The sequence below is a fragment of the Hordeum vulgare genome, chromosome 1H (assembly GCF_904849725.1).
Source record: "Hordeum vulgare subsp. vulgare chromosome 1H, MorexV3_pseudomolecules_assembly, whole genome shotgun sequence".
In the NCBI taxonomy this organism is placed as follows: domain Eukaryota; kingdom Viridiplantae; phylum Streptophyta; class Magnoliopsida; order Poales; family Poaceae; genus Hordeum; species Hordeum vulgare.
In genome coordinates, this window is record NC_058518.1 from 108,851,072 (window position 1) to 108,870,611 (window position 19,540).

Genomic DNA, 19,540 nt, shown 5'->3' on the forward strand with positions numbered 1-19,540 from the left:
GAGACGGAACGGTGGGAGTTGCATGGCAATATATCTCGGAATGGCTATGAAAATGCCATAGTAGGTAGGTATGGTGGCTGTTTTGAGGAAGGCATATGGTGGGTTTGTGTACCGGCGAGAATTGCGCGGCACTAGAGAGGCTAGCAATGGTGAAAGGTGAAAGTGCATCTATACCATGGACTCACATTAGTCATGAAGAACTCACATACTTGTTGCGGAAGTTTTTATTAGTAATCGAAACAAAGTGCTAAACGCATACTCCGAGGGGAAGGGTTGGTAGGTGTAAACCATCGCGCAATCCCGACCTCAACACAAAGGATGACAATCAATAGATCAATTATGCTCCGACTTCCTAACATAGCGGTTCACCATACGTGCATGCTACGGGAATCACTAACTTTAACACAAGTATTTCTAGATTCACAACACCTTACTAACATAACTCTTAATATTACAAAATCCACGTCTCAAAACTAATTGAGAGGAATCAAAACTTCTCTTTCTACTGAATGCACATGAAGATGGACGTTTTTGTATCCTCTTTGGGTACCTATCACATTTGGAACTACTTTCATAGCATAATCCAACTACCAAGTCACGCACCGCCGTGCTCTAAAAGATATAAGTGAAGCACATAGAGCAAAATTATCTCGCTCAAAAGATATAAGTGAAGCACTATGAGCATTCTAGCAAAATCACGATGAGTGCATGTCTCTCTCTCTCAAAAAAAAGGTGTGCAGCAAGGATGATTGTGACACAACAAAAAGAAAAGCCTCCTAAGATACAAGACGCTCCAAGAAAAACACATATGATGTTTTGAATAAAAAAATAGCTCCAAGTAATGTTACCGATGGATGGAAGACGAAAGAGGGGATGCCTTCCCGGGGCATCCCCAAGCTTAGGCTTTTTGGTGTCCTTGAATTTGTCTTGGGATGCCTTGGGCATTGCTAAGCTTGAGATCTTTCCACTCCTTATCTCTTTGTCCATGAGAACATCACCCAAAACTTGAAAACTTCACAACACAAAACTTAAACAGAAACTCGTGATATGATTATCACAAGAAAACAAACTACCACCTCTTTTGGTACTACAACAAACTTGAATTCTATCTATATTGGTGTTGGGATACTGTATTCTCACTTTTCCATGGCTAATACCCCCCGATACTAACCATAGTTTCATCAAAACAAGCAACCAACTCAACAAAAACAGAATCTGTCAAAAACATACCAGACTGTAGCAATCTGTATACTTCGTATATTTATGCTACGTGAAAAATTCTGAACAATTACGACTGCCTGGGAAAAAGGCATATCAACGAGCAGAAAAAAGAATCAATTCAAATGCTCTTTCTGAATAAAAATGAAAAATCATCTCGTGAGCGAAAAGTTTCTGTCTTTTTCCAGCAGGATCAAACAACCATTACCAAGACTAATCATAAAGGTTTTGCTTGGCTCAAACACAAAAAGAAACACAAAAAACACAATAATAACAGAATTATGAAAGTGTGGACGCAACAAAACAGAAAGAAAATATAATTTCATTGGGTTGCCTCCCAACAAGCGCTATTGTTTAACGCCCTTAGCTAGGCATTGATAATTCAATGATGCTCACACAAAAGACAAGAATTGAAGCACAACGAGAGCATCATAAAGCATGTGAAAATCACATCTAAGTCTAACATACTTCCTATGCATAGGCATTTTATAGGAAAACAGATTGTCAAGACAACCAATAGTTACCATATGCAAGGAAGAAGAAAGAGACAATAACAATCTCAACATAACGAGAGGTGATTTAGTGATATGAAAGTTTCTACCACCATATTTTCCTGTCTCATAATAATTACATGTGGGATCATATTCGAATTCAACAATGTAACTATAACATAGGATATTCTTTTCATGATCCACATGGATGCAAAGTTGACGCTCTTAAAAAATAGTGGGATTATCATCAACTAAAGTCATGACTTCTCCAAACCCACTTTCAATAATATTGCAAATATCATATTCATCATGAGGCTTAAATTTTTTTTCAAGATCATAAGAAAAATCATCGCCCCACTCATGATCATTGCAACAAGTAGTGGACATAGCAAAACTAGCATCCTCAAGCTTAGGATTTTGCATATTCTTAGCATGATTGTCACTAATAGAATTTATAGTGAAACCATTGCAATCATGCTTTTGATCCAAGGAGCCCTCGTGAATCACTTCATAAATTTCTTCCTCACAATTTTCATATTCACGCATCTCAAGAAAAACTCCATAAAGATAGTCAAGCGCACTCAACTCACTAGCAATTGGATCAACATAATTGGATCTCTTAAAGAGATTAGCAAGTGGATGAGGATCCATATCACTAGATTTTCAGCAAGCGAAGATGCAAGCATATTGAAGGCACATGGCACACAAGCGAACATAAAGCAAGCGAGAGAAAAGGGCGAACGAAAAAGGCAAACGAAAAAAAGGCAAACGAAAAAGGCAAATATTTTTTTGTAAATTTTTGTTTTTCAGAAGTGGGGGAGAGGAAAACGAGAGGAAAAAAAGTAAATGCAAGAGATGAGTTTGCGACACTTACTTGGATGAGTTCTTGACTTGATCCTCCCCGGCAACGACGCCAGAAATCCTTCTGCTACTTCTCAAACAACAACGCCAAAATTTGACACGTTGACGGAGACTTGCTTGCGTTGGTTTTTCCCTTGGAGAAGAAAGGGTGATGCAGCACAGGAACAGTAAGTATTTCCCTCAGTTTGAGAACCAATGTATCAATCTAGTAGGAGAATCTCGTCAAGTCCAGAGTACCGGCACAAACACAAAATAGAGCTTGCACCCAACGCTATAAAGGGGTTGTCAATCCCTTCAAGATTGTTTGCAAAGTGAGATCTGAAGGAGGAAAGTGCAACGAAGTAAAAAGTGTAAGGCTAAAAATATGGTGTAGAGTAGACCCGGGGGCCATAGTGTTCACTAGAGGCTTCTTTCAAAATAGCAAATATTACGGTGGGTGAACAAATTACTATCGAGCAATTGATAGAACCGCGCAAAGTCATGACGATATCTAAGGCAATGATCATACATATAGGCATCACGTCCGAGACAAGTAGACCGATACTTTCTGCATCTACTACTATTACTCCACACATCGACCGCTATCCAGCATGCATCTAGTGTATTGAGTTCATGACGAACATAGTAACGCCTTAAGCAAGATGACATGATGTAGAGGGATAATCTCAAACCAATGATGAAAACCCCATGTTTTTACCCTTGATGGCAACAACACGATGCGTGCCTCGCTACCCCTTCTGTCACTGGGTGAGGTCACCACATGGTATGAACCCAAAACCAAGCACTTCCCTCATTGCAAGAATCATAGATCTAGTTGGCCAGACAAAACCCACAACTCAAAGAGAATTACAAGGATATGAAATCATGCATAAAAGAGATCAGAAGAAACTCAAATAAGATTCATAGATAATATGATCATAAATCCACAATTCATCGGATCTCGACAAACACACCGCAAAAGAAGATTACATCGGATAGATCTCCATGAAGATCATGGAGAACGTTGTATTGAAGATCCAAGAGAGAGAAAAAGCCATCTAGCTACTAGCTATGGACCCGTAGGTCTATGGTGAACTACTCACGCATCATCGGAGAGGTCATGGTGTTGATGAAGAAGCCCTCCGTGTCCGAATCCCCCCTCCGGCAGGGCATCAGAACGTGCCCCAGATGGGATCTTGCGGAGACAGAAGCTTGCGGCGGTGGAAAAGTACTTTGAATGATCTCTTGATTTTTTTCAAGGATTTTAGGCAATATATAGGCGCAAAACCTAGGGCAGAGGTGGCCCAGGGAGCCCACAAGCCTGGACGGCGCGGGCTCCCCCTGGCCGCGCCATGAGGGCTTGTGGGGTCCCTGAGGACCCCTGCCTTGGTTCTCAAGTCTCCTGATCTTCTTCCGTTCCGGAAAAAATATTTTCGGAAGTTTTATTCCGTTTGGACTCCATTCAAAATCCTCCTCTCAAAGGGGTCAAAAACATGGGAAAAACAGGAACTGGCACTTGGCACTGAGTTAATAAGTTAGTCCCAAAAAATATATAAAAGGCATACAAAACATCCAAAGTTTGACAAGATAATAGCATGGAACCATAAAAAATTATAGATACGTTGGAGACATATCACGGCTCTCTTTAGGTTGGCCAGTGGTTGTCCTGCTGCCTCCGGGCGGTTGTACCACCAACAGTCTTACCATCCTTGGGAGAGCGGCTTCAAGCGGTTGTACCGGCTACGTATCGCCATAGAACCGAACAAGTTTCTTCTCCAAAGCGGTCCTTGGGCAGTGGTCGATAGGTTATTCTGGCTGGCTGATGCTTATCGGTACTACCGGTGTTCGGAGCGATTGTACCACTCTAGACTTAGCCACCACCCGTGCCTAGTCCTGGCAGTTGTACCGATGCAACCACCATCTCTTCTAGCGCTCGAGGGTGACACCTCCCTGTTATCAAGCGGTAGTTAAGCGGTGGTGGTGCGGTTGTACCAGTTGTTTACTTCAACCGGTACTACCGTCCTTGTGACCGGTTGTACCACTCGCTAGGGTAACCGTGTGTACGGGTTGTACCACTGCACTTGGCGGTTGTACCGCTGCAATGTAAAAATTGTTGTAACGATTGGGAATTGAGGGGCACTATATAAAGGGTGGTTTTTCCACCTACCACTTCACCTCTTGCTCTCTCTCTCAATCATTGATGCCCTTCAAGCTTTCTTGCCCGATCTCTATCTCTAGCCACTCAAACTTGTTGATTTGCTAGGGATAGAAGGAGGAGATCTAGATCTACACTTCCACCAAACAAAACTTGATTCCCCATAATTTCTTATGTGGATTTTGTTACTCTTGGGTGTTTGAGAACCCTAGACGGGAGAGGTCGCCTTGGAGCCACATTCCGTTGTGGTCAAACTTTGTGGTGTTGTTGGGAGCCTCCAATTAAGTTGTGGAGATTGCCCCAACCTTGTTTGTAAAGTTTTGGTTGCCGCCTTCAAGGGAACCACTAGTGAAATCATGGCATCTTGCATTGTGTGAGGGCATGAGGAGAATACGGTGGCCTTAGTGGAATCTTGGGGTGCATTGTGCCTCCACACTGCTCCAACGGAGATGTACTTCCCCTCAAAGGGAAGGAACTTCGGTAACACATCCTCGTCTTTATTGGTTACACTTGTAGTTATTTCTTACCTTTACTTTGTGCTCGTTACTTGCTTGTTGTTATTTTTGTTAGCATCATATAGTTGCATATCTAGACAACCTAATTGTTGCTAAACCTAAATTGTTAAGAAAAGCTAAAATTTGGTAGTTGCCTATTCACCCCCTCTCTAGTCAACCATGCTGGTCCTTTCAATTGGTATTAGAGCTACGTCTCTTTATTAAGGGTTTTACCTCCCGAAGAGTATGGTTGACGATGGGGCAGGGTTGTGGACTTGCCAGAAGACGTGGGTGTGAACAAGGTCTCTGATGAGGATTTAAATGTGGCAATGGCCTCACTTAAATCCGTCAAGATGACCGAGGAGAAATCCATGTTCAAAGAATTCCTTGATGGTCTCAAACTCTATAGGGATCCGTTGCGAGTGGTTCACTCCACTACCTCGCAGTCGGATGCCAACTCCGGTAAGGAGGGGACAAGTAGTGTTAAGGATAAGTTGCCTCAAGCTAAGGATGGGACGGGAAATCTTCCATGGTTCCCGCTCCCGTGGTATATGGAGGACCGGTCCACCCACCGCATATTATCAACCTTGGTCCTCCTGCTAAACTTGTAAAGAATGATTTTGCTAACTCGGTTTTTCGTCTCAAGTATCATTTGAATCACAACTCAACACAACTTTCGATAATCGTTGAGCAAGGGTACTACCCACACGATCCAAGAAATCTCACCCCAACAGAAGAAGTCGACAATCAACTCAATCGCCCCGCCTTGTTCATTCTTCAATCTGCATTTCCCATTTTAGATCTTGCTCACTTGCGTCCCTTCGCTCATGCAAAAGGTTCTTGGGAACACATTGTCTCATGTATAAGGGAAGACCGAGTATTCAATGATCCAAATTTGAGGTAGTTCCTTTTGAGGCCTATGAGTTTGTGATGTTGGATGATGAAGACCCTCGTGATCTTTACCGGAGAGTGAGAACTCTCACAGTTGCTCATCGAGATCATGGGAGTATAGATACGAATGACAATGGATTAAGTGTAAGTTTCTCAAGGCCATCATACCATTTAACAAGGCCATGTCCTCCGTTATATGTGAAAGACCGTACTTTCACTCCTTGTCCTCAAGTGATGTGTTGGATGAGTTTATTGCCATGAACATCTTGAACAAGACTACCAACAACACTCTAGCTCGTATCCAAAGGTCAAAGAAATCAACAACCGACCTTGATTTGAAGGCCAAGGCTATTGTGGAAGAATGAGAATAAAAATAAGAAGAAGAAGAAGGAGAAGAGTGTTGTCCCAAAGACACCAAATATGCTTACCACGAGCACATGGCCCTTGCGTCAAGGCAATTTTGAGGCAACAAGAGAAACTCAAGGCCCAAATTCTCCAAGAACAATTCAACCAGGTCAAAGGTCAAGCAACATGAGAGGACTTGCTATAATTGTGGAAATGTGTGTCACATTGTGGTGGATTGTCCTTATGAGAAGAGGGAAGACAATGGTGGCAAACTCATTGGCAAAGACAAAGCCAGGTCCTTCCCCAAGAAGAACAACTTACCCAGGAAAATGCCTCAAAAGGTGTTGGTGGCTCAATAAGATTATTGCATGGATGATGATGATGCTAATGATGAATACGCAACTGGTGAAGGCATTGCAATGGCCACCATGGTCATGGCGACCTCTTCTCCAATCAATATGTCTCTCTTCTACTCCCCCAACAAAGACCGCATTGCCAAGTGCCTTATGGCCAAGGCAACTGACATGGTAACCTCCAACATCAAAACTACCATTTCCACTACCCCTTCATCTATGGATAGTGGATATGAAAAAGAGGAGGTAAAAGTTGAGGAAAATTCCGTTGATAAATTTATGAGAAAAATGAAGGATGAGACCAAGAAACACTTTGTTTCTCTCTTGAAACAACTAGGTGAGGCAAGTGATCTCATTGAGTCTCATGAAGAGACAATCTCTAATTTAGAGGGGCATAGTCATTACTATGCCGATGAGATAGCGGAACTTTCCATTGCTCTTGAAGAAGAGTGAGGTCTTCATTTGACTCTTTAGGAGTCACGCGATGATGAACTTGCTAAATTACGAAAAGATCATAATCATGCTCTTGTTCTTATTCGTGTGCTCCAATCAGAAATGGTTGCACTTGGGGTTTACCATGATAGACTCAATGAAGAGTTTGTTATACTTGACAAGGCTCACAAGGCATTGAAAAGATATCATGTTTCTCTAAAGAGGTCTCATGATCAACTCCAAGTATCACTTACTATGCAGATAGCCATGTGCCCTCACTTTTTGTTAATTGATAATGCAGATGCTACTAACCCTCGTTGTGAGCATGTGCGAGGAAAATGCGAAGTTGAAAGAGAAACTTGAGAAAGGACTTGTGACATGCATCCAACGTGAGAAGAACCTCAATGACCTTTTGAGCAATCAGAAGGATATTCTTGCCAAGGAAGGTATTGGGTTCGCACCCAAGTCTAAGAAGAACAAGAAGGTCAAGACTAAGCAACCTCCCCCGCTCAAATAAAATTTTGTCAAAGCAGGTGAGGTTACTCATCAGAAGAGCAAGGACAAGGTTGTGGGTGGTAATGCCAAGAAGGGAAAAACCACTCCTTCCAACAAAGCCGGAGACTTTAATCCCTCCGATGCTTTATGACGCGCTAGTGATGGGCATGTTTATGCCAAATTTGTTGGTTCTTCTTATGAGTACATTGAATGGTCTATTTGGATTCCTAATAAAATTTTCACTAACATTAAAGGACCCATTAAACAATGGGTACCTAAATACAACCATTTATCTCTTGGATGAATTTGCTTAAGGATGAGTGTCATGGTTGCTTGATAGTGGAGCAACAAATCATATGACCTCAAGCAAGGACCTGGTGGTGGACATTCAAACTAACTCATCCATGGACATTCAAGTATCCTTTGGTGATTACAAAATTTCAAAGGTATTGGGTCTTGGCAAGGTGGTGATCTCTCCAGAATTAACCATTGAGAAAGTCATGCTTGTGTAGACCCTTGCATACAATTTACTTTCCATTCATCAACTTTCACTCATGGGTTTAGTACCTTCTTTGATGTTGATAATCTGGCTCTTTAGTGGAGCAAGACAAATAAAGTAGACTTTGTTGGGCATGTCAGAAATGGACTTTGTGTGGTTAAATTTTTGGAGCGACCCACTAAGACCGCGACTTGCCTAATGGATAAAGTTGATGTGGGATGGCTTTTCAATCGGTGGTTAGCCCATGTCTATATGAGATCCTTGCAAATCCTCCTCATAGGGGACCACGTTCTTGGACTAAAAAAATGTGAGTTTTACTAAATATCCTTCTTGGAGTGCTTGTATCGAAGGAAAGCTACATGAGACGGCTCATCGAGCCACGACTACCGTCTACTCAAAGAGGCCCTTGGAGATCCTTCACATGGATCTCTTTGGTCCTCCATCTTTTGATAGTCTTGGGTGAGAAAGTATTATTGGTTATTGTGGATGATTACTCAAGATATACTTTGATCTACTTCTTTAGGAGGAAGAGTGAGACCCAACAAACCATCAACGACTTTGCCAATCAAGCTCAATGAAAAAATGAGGCAAAGATATTGATGATTAGAAGTGACAATGGCACCGAGTTCAAGAATTTCACATTGAATGAGTTTCTTAGTAATGAGGGGATCAAGCATCAATACTCCGCACCATATACTCCGAAACAAAATGGTGTTTTGGAAAGGAAGAACCAGACGTTGATGGATGCATCAAGGACCATGATGGCGGAACTCAAATCTCTCTTCAACTTTTGGGCCGAAGCAATCAACACTCTTGTCATGCATCTAATAGGCTCTACCTCCGCAAAGGCTTGAACAAGACTCCTTATGAAATTCTTACTGATAACGAGCCCAAACTCAAGTACTTTCGGGCGTTCGGTTGTAAGTGTTTCATTCTCAAAAAGGGTGCTCGTTTGTCTAAATTTGAACCTAGACTCAAGAGGGCATATTTTTTGGTTAGGCTGCGAACTCTCTCACTTACCGTGTCCTCAACAAGTCCAATGGACTCATTGAGGAGACGCGTAATATGGAGATTGATGAAAATAATGGCTCCCAAGTAGCACAAAATGGTCTTTGTGATGTAGGTGATGAAATTCCTCCCCAAGCCATAAGAAGAATGAGTGTGGGACACTTCCTACCCATTACGGAACCCATTGTCACCGAAGGAGAAGGACAATGCTCCACTCAAGTGGAACCATCACCAACGCAAGACCCACACGCTTTCGAAGAACAAAATCCAGACCCTCAACATGTGAACAAGATGAAGGACAAGATCAACCTCGTAATTTTGGTGATACACCAAGTGATGCCCAAGATCAGGTTCACACCTCCGAGCAAGATCAAGATCAAGAACATGCTCAAGATCAAGAGCAAGCTCATGACGGCGCTCAAGATCATCAAGATGATACTCCTCAACCATCGCAAAACGTTGCTCCTCAACTTTCCATGGAGGAGATCTTAGGAAGACGAGCCACCAAGATATTTTCCAAGCTTAAACATAAACAAGATGTTTTGGAGAACATCTATGGCATATTGAATAAAGGGGTAACCACTCATAATCAATTAACAAACTTTTGTGCACACCACGCGTTTGTTTCTTGCATTGAAACCCTTAAGGTACAAGAAGCGCTCGAGGACACATATTAGCTTGAAGACATGCACGATGAAATCCACAACTTCAAGTGCAACAAAGTGTGGCGTTTGGTGCCAAGACCAAAGGAGAATCACAATTTCATTAGAGCCAAATGGATCTTTAAGAACAAGTGATACGTCTCCAACGTATCTATAATTTTTGATGGTTCCATGCTATTATCTTGTCAACTTTGGATGTTTTGTATGCATGAATATGCTATTTTATATCTTTTTTGGGACTAACCTATTAACTCAGTGCCAAGTGCCAGTTTCCGTTTTTCCGTGTTTTTGACCTTTTTCAGAGAAGAATATTAAACGGAGTCCAAACGCAATAAAACCTGCGGGATGATTTTTTCCATAACATAAGATATGCAGGGGACTTGAGAACCAAGGCAAAGGACATCGGGGGAGGTCACAAGCCCCCCAGCTGCGGCCTGGGGGGCGCCTAGCAGGCTTGTGGGCCCCCCGTGGCTCCTTTGTCCTACCTCTTCCGCCTAAAATTCTCTAAAAATCCAAAATCACTAGAGAGACCCACGAAAATACTTTTCCGCCCCGCAAGCTTCTGTCTCCGCAAGATCCCATCTGGGGACCGTTCTGGTGCCCCTGCCAGAGGGGGATTCGGTCACGGAGGGCTTCTTCATCAACACCATTGCCTCTCCGATGATGTGTGATTAGTTCACCATAGACCTTCGGGTTCATAGCTATTAGCTAGATGGCTTCTTCTCTCTCTTGGATCTTCAATACAAAGTTCTCCATGATCTTCATGGAGATCTATCCGATGTAACCTTCTTTTGCAGTGTGTTTGTCGAGACCCGATGAATTGTGGATTTATGATTAGATTATCTATGAATATTATTTGAGTCTCCTCTGATCTCTTATAAGCATGATTTCGTATCCTTGTAATTCTCTTCGAGTTGTGGGTTTTCTTTGGCCAACTTGTTCTATAATTCTTGCAAAGGGAGAAGTGCTTGGTTTTGGGTTCATACCGTGCGGTGTCCTCATCTAGTGACAAAAGGGGTAGTGAGGCACGCATCATGTTGTTGCCATCAATGGTAAAAATATGGGGTTTATATCATATTACATGAATATATCCCTCTACATCATGTCATCTTCCTTAAGTCGTTACTCTGTTTGTTATGAACTCAATACACTAGATGCATGCTGGATAGGGGTCGATGTGTGGAGTAATAGTAGTAGATGCGAAAAGTATTGGTCTACTTGTCTCGGATGTGATGCTTATATGTATGATCATTGCCTTAGATATCTTCATGACTTTGCGCGATTCTATCAATTGCTCGATAGTAATTCGTTCACCCACCGTAATACTTGCTATCATGAGAAAAGCCTCTAGTGAACACTATGGCCCCCGGGTCTACTTCACATCATATTTTCGGATCCACAAAATTACTTTGTTGCACTTTTCGCCTTCAGATCTCACCTTGCAAATAATCGTGAAGGGATTGACAACCCCTTTATAGCGTTGGGTGCAAGTTCGTTTGTTTTTGTGCAGGTACATTGGTGCCTCATCTCGATACTCCTACTGGATTGAATCCTTGGGTCTCAAACTAAGGGAAATACTTACTGCTACTATGCTGCATCACCCTTTCCTCTTCAAGGGAAAAACCAACGCAAGCTCAAGAGGTAGCAAGAAGGATTTCTCGCACCGTTGCCGGGGAGGATCAAGTCAAGAATAGTCTCCCATCAACGTGCCAATTTCTGGCGCCGTTGCCGGGGAGTATTCAAAGTGAAGCATATCCAAGTAACTATCGCAAACTCATCTCTTGCATTTACATTATTTGCCTTTTGCCTCTCATTTTCCTCTCCCCCACTTCTGAAAAAAAAACAAAATTTACAAAAATATTTGCCTTTTTCGTTCGCTCTTTCGCTTGCTTTCTATTCACTTGTGTGCTTGTCTGCTTGCTTAATCACCATGACTGAAAACACCAAATTTTGTGACTTCTCGAATACTAATAATAATGATTGTATTATTACTTCGATTTCTCCCGCCACTAGTGCGGAATCATATGAAATCAATGCTGCCTTGCTGAATCTTGTTATTCAAGAGCAATTTTCCGGCCTTCCTAGTGAAGATGCCGCATCCCATCTTAATGCCTTCATTGAGTTATGAGATATGCAAAAGAAGAAAGATATGGATAATGATGTGATTAAATTGAAGCTATTTCCGTTCTCATTACGAGATCGAGCAAAAACTTGGTTTTCATCTTTGACCAAAAATAGTATTGATTCTTGGAACAATTGTAAAGATGCTTATATTTCCAAGTATTTTCCACCGGCTAAGATTATCTCTCTCCGTAATGATATCATGAATTTTAAGCAACTAGATCATGAACATGCTGCACAATCTTGGGAGAGAATGAAATTGATGATTAGAAATTGTCCCGCTCATGGCCTGAGTCTTTGGATGATTATACAAATTTTCTATGCTGGTTTGAATTTTGCTTCTAGAAATATCTTGGATTCCTCCTCCGGTGGAACTTTCATGGAAATCTCACTAGGAGAATCCACAAAACTCCTAGATAATATCATGACAAACTATTCTCAATGGGACACTGAAAGGTCACCTACTAGTAAAAAAGTGCATGCTATAGAAGAAATTAACTCTTTGAGTGCTAAGATGGATGAGTCAATGAAATTGTTTGCTAGTAAAAGTGCTCCTTTATATCCAAATGATATGCCTTTGTCTTCCTTGATTGAGAATAGCAATGAGAGCTTGGATGTTAATTTTGTTGGTAGGAATAATTTTGGCAACAACAATGCTTATAGAGGTAATTTTAATCCTAGGCCTTTTCCTAGTATTCCCTCTAATAACTTTGGCAATTCCTACAACAATGCTCATGGAAATTACAATAAATTACCCTCTGATCTTGAGAGTAATATTAAAGAGTTTATCAACTCGCAAAAGATTTTCAATGCATCCATAGAAGAACAACTGCTCAAAATTAATGACTTGGCTAGGACCGTTGATAGAATGTCTCTTGATATTGATGCTTTGAAATTGAGATGTTCTCCTCCCAAGATTAATATGGATGAAACTTTGAAAGCTATGCGTGTTTCCATGAATGAGAGTAAAGAAAGAACCGCCCAAATTCGTGCTAGACATGAATGGCTTAAAAAGGCGCATTCTCGTGATGAGAATCAAGAAGATCTTAAAGTGCTTGGTGTGACTCCTATTGAATCCTTGTTTTCTAATGTCAATCCTAATGATGATGGGGCTGGATATGAATCCACTTTGGTTGAGAAATGCCCAATGATTCGGAGTCTATTTGTCTTGATGCTAAAAGCACTAAAAGTGGAGTAGAGGATATCAAAACTTTGAGTAGTGATGAAATTACTACTTTGGATTTAAAGGAATTCAATTGTGATAGTTGCTCTTTGATTGAATGTATTTCCTTGATGCAATCCATGCTAAATTCTCCACATGCTTATAGCCAAAATAAGGCCTTTACCGATCATGTCGTTGATGCTATGATGAAATCTCTTGAAGAGAAACTTGAGTTGGAAATATCTATTCCTAGAAAACTTCATGATGAGTGGGAACCTACTATCAAAATCAAGATTAAAAACTACGAATGCAATGCTTTGTGTGATTTGGGTGCTAGTGTTTCCGCCATTCCAAAGTCTTTATGTGATGTGCTAGGCTTCAATGAGATTGATGAGTGCTCTCTTAATTTGCATCTTGCGGATTCTACTATTAAGAAACCTATGTGAAGGATCAATGATGTTCTTATTATTGCAAATAGAAACTATGTACCCATTGATTTCATTGTGCCTGATATTGATTGCAATCCGACATGTCCCATCATTCTTGGTAGACCTTTCCTTAGGACTATTGGTGTTGTCATCGATATGAAGGAAGGGAATATTAGATTTCAATTTCCATTAAATAAGGGCATGGAATACTTTCCTATAAAGAAAATAAGATTGCTTTATTAATCCATGATGAGGGCTACTTATGGTTTGAGCACCAAAGACGACGATACTTGATTTTATCGCCTTATGCCTAGCTAAGGGCGTTAAACAATATCGCTTGTTGGGAGGCAACCCAATGAATTTATATTTGCTTTTTTATTTCTGTTTTGTTGTGTCCACACCATAATAATTCTGTTATTATTGTGTTTTTATGTTTCTTTTTGTGTCTGTGCGAAGTAAAACCTTTATGATTAGTTTTGGTGATGGTTGTTTGATCATGCTGAAAAACACACAAACTTTGCTCTCACGAAATTATTTTTAATTCCTGTCCACAAAGATCTTTTGAGTTGATTCTTTTTGATGCTGGTTGATATGAAAATTGCCCTAACTTTCATAATTTTTAAGAATTTTTGGGATACCATAGGTATACGAAGTATACAGATTGCTACAGACTGGTCTGTTTTTGATAGATTCTGTTTTTGTTGTGTTGATTGCTTATTTTGATGAAACTATGGATAGTATCGAGGGGGTACTAGCCATCGAAAAGTGAGAATACACTAATATAACATCAAACTAAATAGAAATCAAGTTTACTACAGTACCTAAAAAGTTGGTGGTTTGTTTTCTTATGCTAATGATATCACGAGTTTCTGTTTAAGTTTTGTGTTGTGAAGTTTTCAATCTTTGGGTGATGTTCTCATAGACAATGGGATAAAGAGTGGAAAGAGCTTAAGCTTGGGGATTCCCAAGGCATCCCAAGCCAAATTCAAGGACACCAAAAAGCCTAAGCTTGGGGATGCCCCGGGAAGGCATTCCCTCTTTCGTCTTCAATCCATGGGTAACGTTACTTGGAGCTATATTTTTATTCACCACATGATATGTGTTTTGCTTGGAGCGTCGTGTATTATAGGAGTATTTTATTTTTGTTTTGTCACAATCATCCTTGCTGCACACCTTTTTGAGAGGGACATGCACTCATCGTGAATTTGCTAGAATACGCATGTGCTTCACTTATATCTTTTGAGCTAGATAATTTTTCTCTAGTGCTTCACTTAAATCTTTGTAGAGCACGGCGGTTTCATATTTTGAAGAAATAAAAACTCTCGGTCTTCACTTATATCTTTTTCAGAGTGCTCTCTCTAAGTAACTTGGTAATTGGCGTCTGCTATGAAAGTAGTCCTGAAGATGATAGGCATCCAAAGAGGATAAAATAAAAACTTCCATATTCAAGTGCATTGATTAGTAAGAGAAGTGTGATTCCTCACAATTAGTTTTGAGATATGGATATGGTAATATTAGAGTTATGTTAGTAGGGTGTTGTGAATCTAGAAATACTTGTGTTCAAGTTAGTGATTCCCTTAGCATCCGCGTATGGTGAACCGCTATGTTAGGAAGTCGGAGCATAATCAATTTATTGATTGTCATCCTTTGTGTGGCGGTCGGGATCGCGCGGTGGTTAACACCTACCAACCCTTCCCTTAGGAGTATGCGTTTAGCACCTTGTTTTGATTACTAATAAAAACTTTCACAATAAATATACGAGTTCTTCATGACTAATGTGAGTCCATGGTATAGATGCACTTTCACCTTCCACCATTGCTAGCCTCTCTAGTGCCGCGCAACTTTCGCCGGTGCACAAACCCACCATATACCTTCCTCAAAACAGCCACCGTACCTACCTATTATGGCATTTTCATAGCCATTCCGAGATATATTGCCATGCAACTCCCACCGTTCCGTCTCATGACATGTGCCGTCACTTTCATATTGCCATTGCATGATCGTAAGATAGCTAGCGAGATGTTTCAATGTCACACGCTAAGCTAGATCGTTGCACATCCCGGTACACTGCCGGAGGCATTTCCTATAAAGTCATCATTGCTCTCAGTATTGAGTTGTGAGTGAATAAAAGTGTGATGATCATCATTATTAGAGCATTGTCCCATGTGAGGAAATAAAAAAAGAGAGGCCAAAGATGCCCACAAAAAAAATAAAAAAAAAGAGGCCAGAGAGCCCAAACAAAAAAAATGAGAGAAAAAGAGAGAAGGGACAATGCTACTATCTTTTTCCACACTTGTGCTTCAAAATAGCACCATGTTCTTCATAATAGAGAGTCTCTCGTTTCGTCACCTTCATATACTAGTGGGAATTTTCGTTATATAACTTGGTTGTATATTCCAATGATGGGCTTCCTCAAAATTGCCCTAGGTCTTCGTGAGCAAGCAAGTTGGGTGCACACCCACTAGTTTTACTTTTGAGCTTTCACACACTTGTAGCCCTTGTGCATCCGTTGCATGTGAAAGTACGTGGATGTCGCCTAGAGGGGGGTGAATAGGCGTTGTAAAATAATTACGGTTTAGGCTTGAACAAATGCGGAATAAAACTAACGTTTAATTTGTCAAGCACAAAACCTAAAACAACTAGGCTCGACTATGTGCACCAACAACTTATGCTAAGCAAGATAAATAACTAAGTGATAGCAAGATATATGACAAGAAACAATATGGCTATCACAAAGTTAAGTGCATAAGTAAAGGGTTTGGGTAAGATATAACCGAGGCACACGGAGACGATGATGTATCCCGAAGTTCACACCCTTGTGGATGTTAATCTTCGTTGGAGCGGTGTGGAGGCACAATGCTCCCCAAGATGCCACTAAGTCCACCGTAATCTCCTCACGCCCTCGCACAATGCAAGATGCCGTGATTCCACTAAGGGACCCTTGAGGGAGGTCACCGAACCCGTACAAATGGCAAACCTTGGGGGCGGTCACCGGTACCCATACAAATTGCTCGGGGCAATCTCCACAACCTAATTGGAGACCCCGACGCTTGCTCGGAGCTTTACACCACGATGATTGAGCTCCGAGACACCACCAAGCTTCTAGGACGCCAAAGCATCCACGAAGAAAAATATCTAGGGTACTAAGTACCAAAGGTAATAGGCTTCTCAAACTTCACTTCCATGTATCATCGTGGAGAACTCAAACAATGAAACTAATGCAATGGCAAGGGCACACGGACTGCCAAAGTCCTTCTCTCCCAAATCCCACCAAAGCAACTAATGCTAGGGAGGAAAATGAGAGGAAGAACGAAGAAGAACATGAAGAACTCCAAGATCTAGACCCAAGGGGTTCCCCTCACTTAGAGGAGAAAGTGATTGGTGGAAATGTGAATCTAGATCTCCTCTCTATTTTCCCTCAAGAACTAGCAAGAATCATTGGAGGGATTGAGAGTTAGCAAGCTCGAAGAAGGTCAACAATGGGGGAAGAACACGAGCTAAAGAGATGAGGTTCAATGGGGAAGAAGACCCCCTTTTATAGGTGGGGAAAAATCCAACCGTTAAGCCTCACAGCCCGCACAGAGTGGTACTACCGCTCGGTAGGTTCACCAACCATCCTGACGCCAAAAAGGATGCAAAAAACAGTCCGACGGAGCGGTAGTAAAAAATTACTACCACTCCGGGGGCGGTACTACCGCTGGCACCAGGAGCGGTACTACCGGTGGATACTGAAACTGCTGTAACTTTCGCATACGGACTCCGAATTCAACGAAACCAAGTTTGTTCGAAAGATAACGACATGGGCTAATACAATCTTGATAGAAATATCAATAATAAGCAAGTGATAAAATTCCCATAAGAGAATGGTGAGAACCCTTCTTCGAATAAGACCGGTAAAAACTCCCAACATCGAAAACCTCATAGAAGATGCATATGGACTCCGTTTTCGATGAACTCGAGCGTGTCATGAAGATGACCATAAGCTCTAAAACTCACAAAGAGAAATACCAAACAAGAACCAAGAAGAATGATGCAAGGATGCAAATGGTTTGAGCTCTCAACTAACGATACAACCAAGCTACTCACTTGAGAGCCCCCCTTGACAGTACGAAAATCTATCCTAAAACAGAAAACCTATAAAGGGCAAACCTATACCTTGCACCTCGTCCTCTTAAGCTAGATGACGATGATCTTGGCTTCCTCAAGATGGACCACCTTTCTTGCTTGCGTGGGTTTGATGAAGACTAGTTGATTGCTCCCCCATACACACTATGGGTGAGCCCCTCTTCAGCATATCTTCACAAGTCCATTGCCACCATCCTCCATCACTTGACGTCATCCTCCATGGGTTGTATGAGATATTCCTCTTGCTTGCGTTGGCCTGATGGAGACTAGTTGATTTCTCCCCCATACACACTATGGGTGAGCCTCTCTTCAGCATATCTTCACAAGTCCATTGCCACCATCCTCCATCACTTGACGTCATCCTCCATGGGTTGTATGAGATATTCCTCTTGACGCAAGCCCATGGAAACACACCTAACCCCACATAGAACTCTAAAGAAGACCATGGGTTAGTACACAAATACGTACTGGACAAGTCTTACCATACCATGGGATCACTTGATCCCTCTCGGTACATCTTTTACGCTTTGTGTGTTGATCATCTTGATTTACTCTTTGTGTGACAATCTTGGTCAACCTTGTGTCTCTATGACCATTCTTTGGATAATACCTTGAATACCACCTTGGTCATCATATAAACTCCTTGAACCCAACAGATGGACTTCAAGAAGTGCCTATGGACAAATCCTATAAATATAACTTAAGACAACCATTAGTCCACAGGAATTGTCATCAATTACCAAAACCACATATGGAGATATATGCTCTAACAATCTCCCCCATTTTGGTAATTGATGACAACCACTTAAAGAGAGTTTATATAAGGAAATAAGCATAACCAAGCGCACACATACAAAGCAATAATGCATGTGTGCAAGATGTAAATGCTTACGCAATAAAAGAAAAACCCTCTAAACATATCCAAAGTAAACTCTCTAAACTTCTCCCCATTGGCATCGATTGCCAAAATGGACGAAAAGTTCAGAAAGCCAATATAGTAGGTGGTCCTCCAAAAAGTGTGTACTTCTCAGCAAATGAGTGCAAAGAAATACACAAATACAATGATAAGTAGTTGGAGGAAAACAAACTATATTGAGGACCCAAAGATTGCAAAAAGAAGGATCGTATGGCACAAAGACATACAAAATAGAAGCAAGCAATCAAAAGATACCATATGGAACAAACAAACACATTGTCCTTCGAACCACATGAATAAAAGATACTATGATAAAAGCAAAGGAGTGTTTTATCAAAACTAGAGAAGCTCCCCATGATTTGTGCACTAATAAGAGATTTTTGTATTTGATACAAGCGAACAAAATAGGATCGTTGCTCCCCCAAAATCAATAAAAACACACAACGAGTGCAAGAACATAGATGAGACAATAAGCATATCACTTGCACAAAACAAATGGTTGAGCAACATGTAAAACAAGCAACTTAAGAATAGGCTCAACCAAAATAATGTGTGTGAGTCATGGCAAAGCACTTGAGAAGACTAAGATAAGGATGAGCATTACTCATCAACATAGTCTTGATGAAATGAGAAACAAAGTGCAAGACATATCATTCCCACACACACATACTAGAAAATGGGTTCACAAGCTTACTAATAAACAAAATAAGAACCAATGCTTGTGACAACCCATGGTGAAGATAGGAAATAAGAACCTTGTCAAGAGGAGGAATACCAATCGAAATGGCAAAACCCTCATCAAGACAAGCATGAGGAAAAATAATCTTCACGGCCAAAGAGTTCATCAAGATGTAGGAAAATAAGATACACACTCAAGACAAATCCTTTCATGAAGCCACCAAAAC